The sequence below is a fragment of the Ipomoea nil genome, unplaced genomic scaffold (genome assembly GCF_001879475.1).
Source record: "Ipomoea nil cultivar Tokyo-kokei standard unplaced genomic scaffold, Asagao_1.1 scaffold1407, whole genome shotgun sequence".
Taxonomy (NCBI): Eukaryota; Viridiplantae; Streptophyta; class Magnoliopsida; order Solanales; family Convolvulaceae; genus Ipomoea; species Ipomoea nil.
Window position 1 is genome coordinate 1,094,086 of NW_017617835.1, and position 16,369 is coordinate 1,110,454.

Genomic DNA, 16,369 nt, shown 5'->3' on the forward strand with positions numbered 1-16,369 from the left:
TGAATTCAAAATTTAAGTATATTTTATCAACTGTACTATAAAATACTCATTTTTATAATTTATATTAGTACTCTACCCGTGCAATGCACGAACTATATATATATATATATATATATATATATATATATATATATATATATATAATGTTGAAAAAATCGTACCTAGGCACTGCCTGGCCGTTGCGAAGAAGGCTGGAATCGGCCTCCTCGAAGGCCACCTAGTCCGCTGAACTGATCTATTTTTATTTTATTTATTTATTTATTAAGATTTAGGGTTAAAAACTTTGCGAAAGCATAACTTTTAATTCAGTTATCCGTTTTAAATAATTTTTTTTTAAATCATGTATTTTTTTCAAGATCTATACACCACAAAATGCCAAAGACGGTTTGCCCAATCAGCCCCAAGGCTTTGAATTATATAATCAAAGGCCCACACATATACCTTAATAATCCATTCGGCCTCCCTGGGCTCTCAGCCCAACCTTCAATTTTTCCAATCAAAGACCCTTTTATGAGCTTCCATTTTATTTTATAGACCACCCATGATTTAATCCATATATCACTGCCCAGACCTGGAATAGTTATGCTGCATCCGTATGCACCATGTATGGTGTATATGGATGCAAAAACGACGTCGTTTTATTAAAAACGCGCATCTCCCTTTAAAAAAAATTTAGGTTCGATTCTTAGCAACAACATTATGTTGTTCATTCATTATGGAATTTTAGTTCATAGATTATGGAATTATAGTTCATTGATTATGGAATTATAGTTCATCGATTCTGGAATTGTAGTTCATCGATTTTGAAATTGTAGTTATCGATTCTGGAATTTTAGTTCATAGATTCTGAAATTTTTAGTTCATAGATTAGATTATGGAATTATAGTTCATCGATTATGAAATTATAATTTATCGATTATAGAATTATAGTTCATCGATTCTGGAATTTTAGTTCATATGTTGTTGCTGGGAATCGAACCTGGTTTTTTTTTTTTTTTTTTAAGGGAAGACACACGTTTTATTAAAACGACATCGTTTTTTGCATCCGTATGCACCATGCAAGGTGCATACGGATGCACAACATAATTTGTCCCATGAGACCACCATATTATAATTCTAACAATAGATCTGCCAAGCCCAAGCTTGGCAGAATGGCAAATTATGCCCTTGAAATATGTTCACCATGAATGGTGAACACGGGTTCAAATGATGCCTTTTTACGGGAAAAAAGAATTCGCTAATGTGGTGTTAACGGTGCGCGTTTGGTTAGATTATGAATTTTTTGTTATGAAATTATAAATGTACTGTAAATTCATAGTCTCATAACAGAAAATTCATAATCGCATAAAAAAAGCATTTATTAAATTATGAATTTTCTGTTACGAGATTATGAATTTACTGTAAATTCATAATTTCATAACAGAAAATTCATAATCTCATAATAGAAAATTCATAATTTCATAACTGCACATTCATAAATCCATGCAATTATGAATGTGCAGGCATGGATTTATGAATGTGCAGTTATGAAATTATGAATTTTTCTTTTTATGAGATTATGTTGAAGAAGCTTGCGCAAAGCAGAAGTGAAACCGCAAAATGTGAAACTGAAGAAGAAAAGTCACCCGGTTAATTAAGAAAAAAAAAAAGAAAAAAAAAAGAAAAGAAAAAAGATAACGGTGCATTGTTACCGTTGGAACCATGTTATGGTGAACACGATTCCATGGCATAACGATCCTGGCAGAATTAAACCCATGGTGAGCCTTCATATATCCAGCCCCAAATAACCTCTCTTCAACATGCATGCATCACCATTGTCCTATCAAGCTTGGTATAACCTCCTTATTCCTCCTCTTTAATCTCACTCATCATCATGGCAAAATGATGTATCATCTCCAGAATGGATCCACCTTAGAAGTTTTAGGCTACTGCTACAGTGCTATTTACCACAACCACAATCAGAGAACATCATCAACCATTCTATTATTCTTATTACCTACAAACCAAGTAAAGAGAACCAAGCCAAGATCAACTTACTAATGAGACAATCAACCACAGGTGTTTCCTGATTGTACGCACTCTGAAAGTGAGCTATGCATCTAGCAAGGTACCCGCCACAATTGGCAATCACACAGACGCCCCCGTGGGGGCACGCAAGCCCCGTGCACAACCACAAGGTAAGGATCATGTTATGCGTCTTCGTCACATGACCAAAGGCACAATGAGCCCTTTAATGCTTTAAGTGCAGTAGCCGATCCCACGTGCTACTCCCAGGCTGTGGGAGATGCGCACTGGCGCGAAGCTATGGACCAGGAGTTTAATGCGTTGTTGCATAATTAGACCTGGCGGTTAGTTCCTCCAGAGCCGCACATGAACATAATTGGGTGCAAGTGGGTATTCCGCACGAAGCGCACTGCGGATGGCTCAGTGGAGCGCTACAAAGCTCGGTTGGTGGCCAAAGGGTTCAATCAGGTTGCAGGTGAGGATTTCTTTGATACATTCAGCCCGATAGTCAAACCAACAACGGTGAGGCTCTTGTTATCCTTAGCTGTGACCAACAAGTGGACTCTACGACAACTGGACGTACACAATGTTTTTCTAAACGGCCATCTGGCTGAAACGGTGTACATGAAACAACCACTATGAGGATCCATCAACACCAGGGCATGTTTGCCATCTACAGCGTTTTCTGTATGGTCTTAAGCAGGCCCCGCGTGCCTGGTTTAAGCGGCTTCACGACTTCTTATTGTCTACAGGTTTTAAGTCGTCCAAGACCGATGTCTCCTTGTTCTACTACACCTCAGGCACTGCCCGCGTATTCCTGCTTGTATATGTGGACGATATTATTATGATGAGCAACGATGTTGTGCTAATTATGAACAAGTTTTTAATTTTGTGAGTTATTAAAAGAAGTATTTCCACTTGACAGATTATGAACATTTTTTTTATGCATTAATAAAATGTCCTCTGATTTGGTAATGTACTCTGTGGGTTAGAAAAATGTACCTTATGCTCTAAAATAATGTACCCTATGTGTTAACAAAATGTTTCATTGCATAAGGTCACATGTGTTCGTGAACTGACCATCAGTTGATTTTAGTAGTGTACTATGTGAGTTAGAATAATGTACCTTATACTCTAAAATAATGTACCCTATGAGTTAACAAAATGTATCCTTGCTAAGGTCACGTGTGTTCATGAATAATGTACCGGAATCGGCCTCCTCGGCAGCCGGCTAAATCGGGAAATTTTTTATTTTATTTTATTTATTTATTTATTATTATTATTATTATTATTATTATTATTATTATTATTATTATTATTATTATTATTATTATTTAGGATTTATAGTTAAAAACATTGCGAATGCATAACTTTTGACTCGGTTATCTGTTTTGGACAATGTTTTTTTTTCAAATCGCGTATTTTTTCGAGATCTATACACCGCAAACTGCCAAATACGGTTTGCCGGGCTTTCAATTATAAAATCAAAGGCCCACACTTAGACCTTAATAATCCATTCGGGCTCCATGGGCTCTCAGCCCAGCCTTCAATTTTTCCAATCAAAGACCCTTTTTATGAGCTTCCATTTTATTTTATAGACCACCCATGATTCACCAAGCCTTTAATCCATATATCACTTCCCAAACCTGAGACCACCATATTATAATTCTAACAAAAGATCTGCCCAGGCTTGGCAGAATTAATCCCATGGTGAGCCTTCATCCAGCCCCAATATAACCTCTCTTCAACATGCATCACCATTGTCCTATCAAGCTTGGTATAACCTCCTTATTCCTCCTCTTTAATGGATCCACCTCATGGAGCAGCAGCCCTCCACCTCAGAAGTTTTAGGCTACTGCTACAGTGCTATTTACCACAACAACAATTAGAGAACATCAAACAATGTTTATAAGTTTCATTATCATTTCTTGTGTCGCCCCATGAACCAAATACACCTTAATGTCTAATTTCATGTCCAAATTAAACTAATCACAGACTAAATATTTGATTAATCAAAGACTAATATATATACATTTTTTTAACCAAAAAATATAAACTTTAGTATTTCTTTACTCTAATATTTCGTCAGTAAAACATTTATCAAGTTATTCAGCAAAATTAACTCACTTGTAATTTTGTGAGTCCAAATCGTGATAAACTAATTACCAAGTCTTGTCTTGGATTAATAGATGAAAGTGAAAATATGTCTTTTAACTTCGAAGAATACAGATACATTAAAAGAACATACTTAAAGTCTTGAAAAAATTACCAGCTTCAAAATATATAGTTACAATTGACAAAAATGACATAAACTACCCATAATACCGTGCATCGTCATTTTGTACCTTGTAGACGTGTTTGTTGTTAACCCCTTAAAAAAAATTCGTGTTTCCAATGTACATAATTGTATAATAGAAAACACAAAGTTTTATACCTGAAAACACAGAATTTTTATAACTGAAAATCCCCATAATGTTTCGAATGTACATAATTATATAATAGAAAACGCATAATTTTATACCTGAAAACACATAATTTTATACCTGAAAACATATAATTTTATAACTGAAATTCCCATGTTTCGAATGTACATAATTATATAATAGAAAACACAGAATTTTATACCTGAAAACACGAAATTTTATACCTGAAAATACATAATCTTTTTTAAAAGGATAAAAATCCCCTCTTTCGAATGCACATAATTTTATACCTGAAAACACATAATTTTATAACAGGATACAAAACGACGTTGTTTTGAGAGGCACGGGGCGCACATTGCTATGTGCGCCCTGGTGCACGGTATAATGATTGAAGAATATTGTCAATAGACCACTTTAACTAAAAGTTAAATTTGAAACATTGTAATTACGAAACTAACAGTTTGAACAACTTGACAAAAAAATTACTTTATAAGAGTCAATAAATAAATTTTGTACGAATAATTGAATGTCGCCCATTATGCTAGAATTTAATTAAACCTTCTTAAATTTCTATGGCATTTTTATCCGTGAGCAGCTTAAATGGCATAATGGTTTCCAGTTTATAGTTACAGTATGCAAAATGTGTTTGGAATTAAGAGGTAATAGTAGGTGATTTGAAATAAATGGCGCTATCCGTGATAGCTTAATATGGCATAATGGTTTCCAGTTTATAGTTACAGTATGCAAAATGTGTTTGGAATTAACAGGTAATAGTAGGTGATTTGAAATAAATGGCGCTACCCGTTAATATGGCATAATGGAATTAACAGGTAATAGTAGGTGATTTGAAATAAATGGCGCTACCCGTTAATATGGCATAATGGAATTAACAGGTAATAGTAGGTGATTTGAAATAAATGGCGCTGCCCGTGATAGCTTAATATGGCATAATGGTTTCCAGTTTATATAACAGTATGCAAAATGTGTTTGGAAGGACGGTGATTTGAAGTAAACCTTCTTAAATTACTATTTTAAAAATTAAAAATAGTAAAATAGACTCTTGAATTTTACACGAAAAATTAATTAAGCAACCTCTAAACTTTTGCAATGTTATGGACAGACAAAAAAATTGCAAAAGATACGAAATCAGACAACCCATGTCTACCAGGACTATGTGGTCTAATGGTATCTGGGTTGGACTTCCATTTGGAAGATTATGAGTTCGAGCCTCAGTGGAGGCGTTATTGGTTCTTTGTGTTTCAGTAGGTTGAGAAAGTATATGAACAGATACTATAATGTAATAGAGCCAGTAGCATTCAAAAAAAAAAAAAAGACAACCCATGTCTAAATTTATTAATTAGGGACTACATTAACATTATTCATACAAAATTTTAATTTTAATTTTGTATGATATAAAAATAGATACTTGACAAATATATGGAAGTCCAACTGTATTATTATATTATACATTTTAACATTTTTAATAAATTTTTATTTGAATTCAAATAATATAATTTCTTCGGTGAAAATACTCACTAGAATATAGTATGACCAATCATTATTGCATGGACCATAGTCTACACAATTGTGTGGACCATAAATAAAAAGTATATTTTTAATATACTAAGGGTACATTATTTATGTACGTAAGATAGATTTTTTGAAAATACACTTTTAATAATGTACCTTCAATACCAAAATAATGTACTTTTAATATATTAAAAATGTACATGATATTTATGGTCCAAATAATAATTTGTTTAATTAGACGAAGCCAAGAAACCCATGCCATGTTATCAAAATTTGTGTTAACTTTTTGTTAGGGGTGGGTGGAGTCGTTTTAAAAGAGGCGATTTAGGGAAATTTGGGGTTTTATAAATTTGAATTTATAGTATAAGTTTAGACGATGAAGTATAATAATATATAATTAAATCTAATTTAAAAATGTATATTGGAGTAATCTTTACTTATCTTGTCTAATATGTCATCTAATTGAATTTGAACATTGCTTTTGCATAAAAATATTAAAAATATTATAATTATCGTCTTTCACAAGCCTGAATTATAACACAATTAAATTCAAACTATACGTCAATTTCACTACTAGAAATTATTGAATTTCTGACCATCTGAGAGTGATCTTAAATCAACTTGAAAGCAAAAAAGTCGTCAGAAATAGCAACAACGATTTTTTCAAATATCAAAAACGATCAAAACAAGATTTTAGACTTAATTTAAGATCACTTTCAAGTGGTCGAAAATTTTAGTTTGTAGCTCAAGTCAGAGCATAAACAACAAGATAAACAAGTTGCATGTGTGAAGATGAGCAACTGTAGAAGGATCCTTTCCTCTATAAGGCATATTGCCAAATACACCTATTTATAGGTGTCTAAAGTTTTTTATTTTATTTTATTTTATTATATTTTTTTGAGGGAATCTAAAGTGTTAGTTAAGAAGTCAACCAACATGGATAAGTTACAAATTTGAATTTGAATTTCAATTAAGGATAAGTTTTAGCCTTAATGTATCAATCGACATGGAGTTATCATTTTGTCCAAAATCTGTGAAATTGTACCAGGACCGGTTTTTAGATTTGTGTAGTCCTGTTTCGGATAATTGAACAATTATTTGCTCGAATTCAAACAAAGATAACATTAAAAAAAAAAAAAACATAATCAATACAATCAATTTCATCAATTGCGTTATATAATATTCGTTATTATAATTTATATTTGTATATTGATCAAAATATTTTTAAAGATTATAACAAATCTATTACGTGCAACGCACGGGTAAAAATAATGTGATAAAATGTTAATGTGCACAAAGTGTTCACAAGTTTTGAACCTTAGACCTCCAAATTAAAATACAATAACCACACACTCCTACCATTTCTTCATAACACCTTTTTAATTTAATTGAAAACTTTTAGTTTTTATTTCTAAACTAACTAGGTAAAGATGAAATATTGATCCTCTAAAATTTGGGGCCCTGTGCGGTAGCCCAACTTTCACTGCCCAAAATCCGGGCCTGAATTGTACATATATACTACAAGATGTCAAATTTGGAGAAATTATTTGCTTAGAATCTGTCAAATTCTAGATATGATTGTTTGGTTATGTATGACCCTATAATTGAAATAAATGTTTCAAAACACAAAATAAAAAATAAAAAATAAAATAAGGGTTTCATTCCCTTATTCATTTTCAAGCACTACTATTAGTAACCATTCTCATTCCACCCTACTACCAAACATGTTAAATACTTTCACCAAAACCCATTACCATTACCAAGTATTTGATACCCATTCCGATTCCGATTCCTATGTGCGAACCAAACATTTTAGCTAGTTCGAAGCTACCCGTGATCATCTTAATATGGCGTAATAAACAATTAAATAAAATATATAATTATAAAAAAATTAAAATGATACATATAATAAGTGCACATAAAATATATATTTCATAATAATTAAGGAGTGTTTGGTTCAAGTTATACAATATAACCAATGGATTGTGACATTTCTAAGTTTATATTTTCATTTTTGGTTCATGTTATCTTACTTTCCCAAGGGAATGTAACAACCCCAAAGGAATACAACATACCATCCACATAAGATTTTGAAGGGAATGTGATTCCCTTACATTTCTTAGGTTATCCAAGATTACCATGTATATTTAAATATTTTGCCCTTTTAATTCTTTTTTTTTTTTTTTGAAAGTTACTGGCTCTATTACATTGTAGTATCTGTTCATATACTTTCTCAACCTACTGAAACACAAAGAACCAATATTTTGCCCTTTTAATTCAAATTATTATAAAACATATATTTTATGTGGACTTATTATATGTATCATTTTTAATTGTTTTTGTAATTATATATTTTATTTTATTTTTTATTACGCCATATTAACTTATAAAATAATTTTTTTTCACAAGTTATGTTAGTTAATTATTTTTAAATTATGTAATTATATATGACACCATTATCTTATTTATTTATTTTAATTTAAAAATTTATTGAAATACATGAAAATATGTTAAGGGTATTAAAGTAAAAATAATAATTATAACATAAAAGATAACCCCTAAACCAAACAGGCAATTGTTATACCCTGCACCACGGCGCACATAGCACTGTGCGCCCAGCACCTCTCAAAACGACATCGTTTTGTTAAGTTGTGTAGGAAGTTGACGCGATTATGTACATTATGGTATACAATTATGTACATTTTTTTATACAATCATGCACATTTTTTTATACAATCATGTACATTTTTTTAATACAATCATGTACATCCGAAACAGGGAATTTATGTGCATTATGTTAAGAGTTTATGTGTATTATGTATTATGTTAGATTATGTGTATTATCTTTTCAAAAAAGTGTATGTGTATTTTGTTATAAAATTATGTACATTCTAGTATACAATTATGTACATTTTTGAAACATGAGATTTTTTTAAAGAAAATTAAAATTCGACACACATAAAAAATCAAAATTCCCAAAAAAAAAAAATAATAATAATACTAAACGACGTCGTTTTGCACTAGGGCACACAATGAAATGCGTGCCCTGGTGCACGATATAAATTGCCCCAAACATATTTATATTACATACCTCAATTTTAACCAAACACGTGAATCTAACATTTTTAGTAATCTAACATTCCCAGTAATCTAACATTCCGTGAACCAAACGGCTATTAGGGTTCTAGAATTTGGTTAAGGAATTCCTTATTAGATATGATAAGAAATGGTGATGGAGAAGAAAAATGGCAAAAGATCAGACTTGGTTTTACATTCTTGTCCTCAAATTTAACGTCTATCTAACCGACATTTAACATAAGGATCAAAATTGAAACAAAATCAATAGTCAGAGGACAAATTTTGGTTAAATTAAAAGTCGAGGATAAAAATTAGTAAAAGTCAATAGTCGAAAGACTATTCTTAAAATTAACTCAATTTAGATTCTTAGGTGATGCCAAGTACAATGTTACCCATTCCAAACGAAAAGTTACAAGTTTGAGTCATATTTTAATCAAGGATGTTGGCGTAATCATGTTGAACAGATATTATAGATAGCGTTATATTGCGTGTAGTTAAAAAAAAAAAAGTACATTAGTTTTTCGTCAAAAAGCAATTGAACTTGAGAGTAATTATGAATATCCATGCTATTTCTACATTCTCCCAAATTAAAATAAGTCAAAGCAAAATTCCATTCATGACATCAGTTAATAATACAAACTTAAGTGGCTGAATACTTCTTCACCTTCATTAATGAAGGTGGCCCAACTCCATTTCCTTTTCAAAAAACTTCTTAGGTCTATAATAACTGCAATTGATGCTATAATTAACTCACATACAAATTTTGAACAGGACCAGTAAAGAATTTACCATTACATTCTTCCGAAAATTTAACTCCAATGTAGTTTCAATCTATCATATATTGTCCAAAACTCAACTATCAAGCTATGAGTTGCAAGCTAAAAAAACAACGCATCCTTCTTTCCCACCTCATCAATAAGAGCTCCATTCAAAGTTGATATAAGAAGGAAAATAAAGTGTGAATTTTCTACTTTACCTCTCAAATTTTAAATATTCATAAAAAATTAAATTTTTATATATTAAAATTGAATATTCAATATACTAAAAATGACATTTAATTTATTCATGGTCCATTGAAAACAATGTAATTTGATTGAATTTTGAGCAAATTTAGTTTAACCAAGGGTAAATTATTTTGAGTCATTTAAGTTATCGTGCAATTTATATACCTTCTTAATTTGCTCAATATATACCTGTTTGGAGAAATTTATATCATGCACCAGGGGCACGCATTTCATTGTGTGTCCTAGTGCAAAACGACGTCATTTAGGATTATTATAATTAGTATTATTATTATTTTGGGGAATTTTGTTCTTTTGTTTTTTTGTTTTTTGTTTTTTGTTTTTTTTTTGTTTTTTTTTTGGATCGCTTTTTAATTTTCTTTAAAAAAATCTCATGTTTCGAAAATGTACATAATTGTATACTAGAATGTACATAATTTTATAACAAAATACACATACATTTTTTTGAAAAGATAATACACATAATTTTATAACAATATGTTAAATTTTATATTATATATATTTTTAATACATTTTAACATATTCCTAGTATATATGTTTAACAATTATTCCAACTCTAACTATGATGGGGTTCGAACCTAAGACCTTTTCTTATAAAAATTAATGAGTAAGTTAAAAATAATAAATAGTTAATGGAATATTCCGTTATTAAAGTTTATACTAACGGAATTTAGGTTATTTAAGGGAAGAAAATAATATAATAGAGGGTAGATAAGGAAAATCATTAAAAATGCTAAAATCAAAATAATATGAACCAATCATTTTAAGAAACAATAGTACCGATATTTTTTTGTTCCAGTTTTCAGTCATGGCGAGTGACAATACTACACTTTTCATCGTGATGCTTCCATGCAAGGCCGATTTTTAGATTTTTGTCGCCCCGTTCTTGTAAATAAATGAGATCCTACTATAATGACAATCTTTAAAATTAATACCGTATTCTTTTCTAATAATAAGGTGATAAAATGTTGTCGTGCTCAAAGTAAAAAAAAAAAATGGAATAAAATACAACAAAAACAACAACAACAACAACAACAACAACAACAACAACAACAACAACAACAATAATAATAATAATAATAATAATAATAATAATAATAATAATAATAATAATAATAATAATAATAATAATAATAATAATAATAATAATAATAATAGCGTGAGCAAACTCACAATTGAAAAGGATTAAAAAGGAAGAAAAAAAACATATTATGAAATATATTACAATAATAATAGTGTACGCAACTCACAATGCAAAATAATAAAAAAAAAAAAAAAAAAAAGGGAAATGCTCAAAGTTGGAGCAACCTCTGACCTCTAAATTAAAATACAATAAGAATATGTACTTACTGAATCAATGAGTTAAATCCGTGCAAACATAATTTACTTTTTCTTGTGTACACAGTGGAGCAACCATTATTTAGTTTAAAAAGATATTATTTTTTATAAGAAAAATTTTCAATTTTGGTCATATGACTATAGGGGCTTTGTTAATTTTAGCACCTGACTTTTAAAAGTGTCAATTTAGTACCTTGAGTATGTAACTTTTGTCAATTTTGGTCACTCCGGCTAAATTATCGGCCAAATTTTGTCGGAAAAAAAGACGATTTTACTAGAATTCAAAAGACGATTTTGCCCCTCAAATTATAGACTAAATGAAGGATTAAGCTTTTACGATGAATTTGACCGACAATTTAACCGGAATGACCAAAATTGATAAAAATTGCATAGTCAAGGTACTAAATTGACATGAACAGATACTACAATGTAATAGAGCCAGTAACATTCAAAAAAAAAAGGTACTAAATTAACACTTTTGAAAGTTGGATGCTGAAATTAACAAAGCCCATATAATCATATCATCAAAATTGAAATTTTCTCTTCTTTTTTTTTTTTTTTATAATATATTTTAAGAATTTAACAGCGGTACATTTACTACGTATTACATATTTTACCATTGAATATTTATGCATGAGACTTCACAAAAGTTGGAGTGATTAGGAAAATTTAGGTAAACCTCCCTCAACAATTTTAGCCAACAAAGAAAATTTTAGCCAACAAAGAAAATTTAGGTAAACCTCCCTCATGCACGTCATTATTGTAATTCAGTAACAAAGATAATTACGTTTACCTGAGTTTGCTAACCACCCTACCCCCCAAAAAATGTTCAAATTTGTAATGCATGCTAAAATAGCATGCATGTCATTTTAATTCAGTAAGCATAGTTTAAGTGTGATTACGACTACGTACCCCATTAAAAACTTGGCTAATTGCTCCAAGTACAATTTTGTAATGCATGTTAAAAATATCATGCACGTAATTTTAATTCAGTAAGCAAATTGTTAATTGTGTTTATCTCATTTTAGAGTTCGCTAACCCCTCCCCCAGGCCCCAACCACCCATTCCGACTACACTAAGGGTGTGTTTGGTTGGTGGGTTTTGCCCATAGGAATGTCCGAATGGATATGAAAGTGATTGTTGTTATTTGGTTGATAGGTTTTTAGAATACTACCAAGGGTTTCGAATACCCCATGAATTGAAAAACTCATACCCAAATAAAATAAGGGTTTCATTCCCCTATTCATTCTCAAGCACTACTATTAGTAACCATTCCCATTCCACCATACTACCAAACATGTTAAATACTTTCACCAAAACACATTACCATTACCAACTATTTGATACCAATTCTGATTCTTATGTGCGAACCAAACACACCCTAAGTAAGTAGCTGTTTAATGGACGTTGTATCTTTTTTAAATTAAAAATAAGGTTTTGTAATTATTAACGACGTCGATTTTTTAAAAAATAGACGTTAAAACATTTTTTAATTATAATTTTATTTAATGTTTGAATGATAATTTTATTAAAATCGACGACATAAGTTTAAGATTATATGTTATTTTTATAGTAGTGTATTTAGGACATACATAAATTGTGGAAGAGTTAACCTCGACAGCCTCTTACGAATATGGAAGAAAACCCCAACCACACTGGGATTGTGGAGAAATTAACTCAATTTAGATTCTTAAGTGGGGCCAAGTACTTTGTGGTATGATGACATCACTATTACCATTCCAAACAGAAGGTCACAAGTTTGAGTCGTATCCTAATCAAGGATATTGGCATAATCATATTGAACAAATATTATAGATAGGGTTAGATTGTATTTTTATTTTATTTTTAACTCTTAGGTGAGTTTTTCGTCAAAAATTAAAGCAATTGAACTGGAGAGTAATTATGAATATTATATTCATGCTATTTCTGCATTCTCTTTGGTGTAATCGCTGATATATATCTAGTCAACAAAATGAACAAAATAAGTCAAAGCAAAATCCCTAAGCACATCCACCTTCCAATTGCTTCAAATCGCATCGTAGACAACAATTCGATCAAAGCAAAAAATATTTGTAGAGCTTCAAATTGCACAAAGTTATTCCAAGTAAATTACAATGGATTCAAAGGTATTATATACGCGGTGAGAGCAACGATAGGTCATATTACTTTTACTATGATGATATGTTAATATTTATTTATGGAATGTGCTCGATCTTAATTTATTTGAATTTATAGTATGAGTTTAGACTGTGAAGTATGATAATACATAATTAAATCTAATTTGAAAAAATATATTAAAGTAATCTTTACTTATCTTGTCTAACATGTCATCTAATTGAATTTGAACATTGCTTTTGCATAAAAATATCTAACACAAGCTTGAATTATAACACAATTAAATTCAAACTATACATCAATTTCACTACTGAAAATTATTGAATTTCCGACCACCTGAAAACAGGGTTGTAAAAATCCCGCCTAGGCACCGAGTAATCGGCGTCTAGGCGCTAGGCGCCCCTAAGCCGTGGCGATTTCCCCCCTAGGCTCCCGCCTAGGAGACCCGCCGCCTAGCGCCTAACTCGTCCGATTACGCCGAGTTAACTCGTGAATTTCTGTCGAGTTAACCCGACCGACTCGACCTTGCTAATTTTTTTCATTTATATATATATATATATATATATATATATATATATATATATATATATATATATATATATATATATATGGTGTGTGTGTGTGTGTAATATGGCATATATGCAGTTACACACGTGCACTATTTTTCTTCTTTTTTTTTTTCAGTTAGCCGCCTAGGTCGCTTAGGCCCCGCCTAGGCCGTCTAGGTGCTACTCTACCGCCCGACTAGCGCCTAGCGCCTATTACAACCATGCCTGAAAGTGATCTTAAATCAACTTGAAGCAAAAAGTGGTTGGATATAGCAACAAGGGTTATTTCGAATACCAAAAATGATCGGAACAAAATTTTCAACTTAATTTAAGATCACTTTCAGGTGGTCGGAAATTTCAGAATTTCCAGTATTGTTTGTAGCTCAAGTCATAGCATAAACAACAAGATGAACAAGTTGCATGTGTGAAGATGAGCAACTGTAGAAGGATCCTTTCCGCATATTGCCAAATACACCTATTTATAGGTGTCTAAAGTTTTTTATTTTATTTTATTTTATTTTATTTTTTGAGGGAATCTAAGACTTACCTTATCCCAGTAATTTTCTCTCATTTTCTAAATGACATTTAATTTATTCATGGTCCATTGAAAACAATGTAATTTGATTGAATTTTGAGCAAATTTAGTTGAACCAAGGGCAAATTTATTAATTAGGGACTACATTAACATTATTCATACAAAATTTTAATTTTAATTTTGTATGATATAAAAATAGATACTTGACAAATATATGGAAGTTCAACTGTATTATTATATTATACATTTTAACATTCTTAATAAATTTTTATTTGAATTCAAATAATATAATTTCTTCGGTGAAAATACTCACTAGAATATAGTATGACCAATCATTATTGCATGGACCATAGTCTACACAATTGTGTGGACCATAAATAAAAAGTACATTTTTAATATACTAAGGGTACATTATTTATGTACGTAATATAGATTTTTTGAAAATATACTTTTAATAATATACCTCAATACCAAAATAATGTACTTTTAATATATTAAAAATGTACATAATATTTATGGTCTAAACAATAATTTGTTTAGTTAGACGAAGCCAAGAAACCCATGCCATGTTATCAAAATTTGTGTTAACTTTTTGTTAGGGGTGGGTGGAGTCGTTTTAAAAGAGGCGATTTAGGGAAATTTGGGGTTTTATAAATTTGAATTTATAGTATAAGTTTAGACGGTGAAGTATAATAATATATAATTAAATCTAATTTAAAAATATATATTGGAGTAATCTTTACTTATCTTGTCTAATATGTCATCTAATTGAATTTGAACATTGCTTTTGCATAAAAATATTAAAAATATTATAATTATCGTCTTTCACAAGCCTGAATTATAACACAATTAAATTCAAACTATACGTCAATTTCACTACTGGAAATTATTGAATTTCTGACCACCTGAGAATGATCTTAAATTAACTTGAAAGCAAAAAAGTCGTCAGAAATAGCAACAACGATTTTTTCAAATACCAAAAATGGTCAGAACAAGATTTTAGACTTGATTTAAGATCACTTTCAAGTGGTCGAAAATTTCAAAATTTTCAGTAGTGTTTGTAGCTCAAGTCAGAGCATAAACAACAAGATGAACAAGTTGCATGTGTGAAGATGAGCAACTGTAGAAGGATCCTTTCCTCTATAAGGCATATTGCCAAATACACCTATTTATAGGTGTCTAAAGTTTTTTATTTTAATTTATTTTATTATACTTTTTTGAGGGAATCTAAAGTGTTAGTTAAGAAGTCAACCAACATGGATAAGTTACAAATTTGAATTTGAATTTCAATTAAGGATAAGTTTTAGCCTTAATGTATCAATCGACATGGAGTTATCATTTTGTCCAAAATCTGTGAAATTGTACCAGGACCGATTTTTAGATTTGTGTAGTCCTGTTTCGAATAATTGGGCAATTATTTGCTCGAATTCAAACAAGGATATCATAAAAAAAACATAATCAATACAATCAATTTCATCAATTGCGTTATATAATATTCGTTATTATAATTTATATTTGTATATTGATCAAAATATTTTTAAAGATTATAACAAATCTATTCCGTGCAACGCACGGGTAAAAACAATGTGATAAAATGTTATTGTGCGCAAAGTGTTCACAATTTTTGAACCTTAGACCTCCAAATTGAAATATAATAACCACACACTCCTACCATTTCTTCATAACACCTTTTAAATTTAATTGAAAACTTTTAGTTTTTATTTCTAAACTAACTAGGTAAAGATGAAATATTGATCCTCTAAAATTTGGGGTCCT